A 4,205-nucleotide genomic window follows, 5' to 3' on the forward strand; every position below is an offset into this window, starting at 1 on the left:
AGGCAACAAGACAGGCCACTGGGGGTGATATATTTGCTTCCTCTGATCCCAGATAGTGATTACTTTTTTCTGCCTACTTTTAGGAGTAGTACTGGTCACCAGATATTTAGCATTAGTTTGTTATCTTCTACATTTCTCACAGAGCTAATTTGAGCAGAAAGAGATTGTGTTCTGCCAGAGTTGTGCATGCTGTGCTATAATCCATAAGGTTAATGGTTTCCTAATAAGCTTATCATTGATATTTTCTTTATCTTGCTTTTTTTTTTTTTTAAAGATTTTATTTATTTGACAGAGAGAGACACAGCGAAAGAGGGAACACAAGCAGGGGGAGTGGGAGAGAGAGAAGCAGGCTTCCTGCTGAGCAGGGAACCCTCTAAAACCCTCAGTTTGTTTCTTAGAGTCCACAGTCTCCCATGGTTCGTCTCTCCCTCTGATCCCCCCCCCTTCGTTTTTCCCTTCCTACTATCTTCTTTTTTTTTTAACATATAATGTATTATTTGTTTCAGAGGTACAGGTCTGTGATTCATCAGTCTTACACAATTCACAGCACTCACCATACCACATACCCTCCCCAATGTCTATCACCCAGCCACCTTATCCCTCCCACCCCCCACCACTCCAGCAACCCTGTTTGTTTCTTGAGATTAAGAATTTCTCATATCAGTGAGATCATATGATACTTGTCTTTCTCTGACTTATTTCGCTTAGCATAATACCCTCTAGTTCCATCCACGTCGTTGCAAATGGCAAGATTTCGTGTTTTTTGATGGCTGCATAATATTCCATTGTATATATATATATATTTGTGTGTGTGTGTATATATATATATATATATAATATATATATATACATCTCCTATACACATCTTTATCCATTCATCTGTTGACGGACATCTTGGCTCTTTCCATAGTTTGGCTGTTGTGGACATTGCTGCTATAAACATCGGGGTGCACGTACCCTTTCGGATCACTATATTTGTATTGTTGGGGTAAATACCCAGTAGTGCAATTGCTGTGTCATAGGGTAGCTCTATCTTCAGCTTTTTGAGGAACGTCCATACTGTTTTCCAGAGTGGCTGCACCAACTTGCATTCCCACCAACAGTGTTAGGAGGGTTCCCCTTTCTCCGCATACTCGAGGTGGCGTGTGATTTTGATTTGTACTGTTGCTTATTATGTTCACTTTAATCACTTGTTTATGATAGTGTCTGTCAGGCTTCTATTTAGATAATTACTTTTCCCCTTTGTAATAACTATTTTTTGGCGAGGTATACCTAATTATCCGAATATCCCATTCTTCATCAAACTTTATGTAAGTATGGACTCCTGGTTTGCTATTTTATTGCATGGGTTTTAATGTATTACTGTCATTGTTAATTTTTGATGCTTAAATTGTCCCAGACTTAGCCAGTTTAAGTCCTTTAAGTCTGGCTTTTCTGAGTCATTCTTTGAGCATTTCCTTGATTTTGGCATCATAAAATGTTCCAGGACTCATCTTTCTCTGCCTCAGTTCTGGATCAGCCATTTCTCTAAGAAGTCAAAGTTCTTTTTATTGGAAAATGGTAAGTAGGTGCTAACATTTGGATATTAAATATGGTCATTAGTGAAAAAATATATTCATACACAGAAATATATGCATTTATATCTGTATCTACCTATATTTATTGAAAATCATGGGTTTACAATGATGTGTCTAACCCCAGTCCAACTCCACAGGCAGAATTCATTTTGGTTTCTTCCTTCCTGTATTTGTAACTTCTTGCTCCAATAGTGAAAAACTTGACTTCTGTTCTCTTTAGTAAATAGACTTACTTGATAAATTCCCCTGTATACAACCACTCCACCTCTCTACTGCCATACCCTCCCCTGAGTCTGTGTCTTCATTACCCAACTCAGGCTCTGCTACCCACGTTAGCCTGATCTACACTGATACCTTCTTGCCATTTACAGTCTCTGACTGTTTATGCCAGTTCACATCTACAAAGGGATACCCTTTTTATCTTGCTTGGGGTCTAACCCCCTGAACTGGGTCACCTTTGCACGTGGATGCCCTCTTCACCCTGTTTGGACTCTTGACACCCTATGTTCAGATGTTCCTCTCTGCCACCACCACATGGATACCCTTTTCACCCTACTGGGGCTCTAACCCTCTCACATCATGCACCCCTTTATAGGGATGCCCTTTCCAACTTGCTTGGTACTGACACCCCATACTCAGCTGCCCCCAATATGCATATCTCCTTCCTTGGCTTGGGCTCTGTCAGCTTCACTGTAGGCCCCTGCAACCTCCCTCTTCCTTCTGGTGTGGATGATTATTTTTTTCTGCTCTTCTTAATAGCTTTAGAGGCTGAATTATTTTTTTATTTTATTTAAAAATTTTTTTAAAACAATTTAAAGATTTTATTTATTTATTTGACAGACAGCGAGAGAGGGAACACAGGCATGGGGAGTGGGAGAGGGAGAAACGGGCTTCCCACAGAGCAGGGAGGCCGATGTGGGGCTCGATCCCAGGACCCTGAGATCATGACCTGAGCTGAATGCAGTCGCTTACCGACTGAGCCACCCAGGCACCCCTATTTTTTTATTTTAAAATTTTTTTTTAAAGATTTTATTTATTTGTCAGAGAGAGTATGCGCATAAGCGGGGGAGCGGCAGGCAGAGGGAGAAGTAGGCTCCCTGCTGAGAAGGGAACCTGATGCGGGACTTGATCCCCGGACCCCAGAATCATGACCTGAGCCGAAGGCAGAAGCTTAACTGACTGAGCCACCCAGGCATCCCTAGAGACTGAATTGTTCAGGAAGAGAAGGGAAATAGGAGGAAGGAAAAGAAGAAAGAGAGTGGAAGAGGAAGGGGAAGAAAAGAGTAACATACTGCTCTTCTTTTTATCTGTGATGATGATGATAATGGTAAAAAATCTCAGCAATAGCTGTTCCCTTGTGTTGGAAGAACATTGGGTTATGGGCAATTAAGAATTCTAGCTAACGTGAAGATTATGACCAAAGCTTGAGTACTGTGTGGCAGTTCTTCTGGACTCTATTTCTTCCTGCATTTTGGAGGAGAGATGATGATAGTTTGATAGGTTGGTCAGCACGTTGCATTTTTTTTTAAATGAGCTTTTTCTTTCATGTATTTTGTTATGGATATGTAGTAGGCCTCCAGATTGAGAGAAAGTCTTTACATATTTTTTGCTCTGTTTAGCTGAAAGTATCATAATTGTCAGCGAAGTGCATTCTCAAGAATTTTTGTAAAATGATGATAATGCAAAAAAAGTTATAAAAGCTCAGAGATAAGAACTGTCATTCACTGAGGAAGTTGAGTTTGCAGAATTTGATAAAGATTTCAGCAAGTAGGTTTTTCTTGTTATATGTTATTCCCACTATGATTTTTTTTTAAATTATATATTTGAGAGAGAGAAAGAGAGCACAGAAGGAGAGGGAGAAGCTCCTCAGTAGGGAGCCCGATGCGGGGCTCGATCCCAGGACCCTGAGATCATGACCTAAGCTGAAGACAGATGCGTAACCGACTGAGCCACCCAGGCAGCCCCCCCACTATGATTTTTAAGATGTCATAAAAATATTATGTCAGGAAATTGACCAACTGTATTTTAAAATATGGTAAATCTACATAGGTCTTATAAAAATGCTTATTGTGCCAAATGAACCAGGACAAAAGTAATTCATACTGGGGATTTCCCATACTTTAAATTATCACCAGGAATCCATAATTCCTAGAAGTAAATCTGAGCAAAGAAATTTCCAGGTAGCTCTTTAGTAAGCATTTTATATCACTGAACAGTACCCTCCCTATTTGCAAAAAGTTGGAAAAAAATAGTTTGGGAACATTGCAGAAATAATTCATTGCAGTTATATTCTGTACTTTAAAAGACCATTCGGCTTCTCATGCCAAATTCAGGAAAAAATAAGCAGCTGGCAGTATTATCAGCTGCTGCTCTCCTTTTCTAGGTCTGGGAAGACAAGCTCAATGGAATGATGATCAGAATTTTAGCTTTACTACCCAAGAAGGGAACCAAACAGGCCTGGATTTAAACAACATACTTAGTGTGCAAGATAACGTCTGGGGATCTAAAGAGATCATTGCTTATGGTTTGTTTGTTTGTTTTAACCCTCTTAACCTTTTCTTATTATCAGTAGCACGTCTAACAACGTATGACCTTTTCACAATATTTCTTTTGGTAGCTTGGCTTTTT

This window comes from Mirounga leonina, unplaced genomic scaffold, assembly GCF_011800145.1.
Source record: "Mirounga leonina isolate KUSES-001 unplaced genomic scaffold, KU_Mleo_1.0 Mir_418, whole genome shotgun sequence".
In the NCBI taxonomy this organism is placed as follows: Eukaryota; Metazoa; Chordata; class Mammalia; order Carnivora; family Phocidae; genus Mirounga; species Mirounga leonina.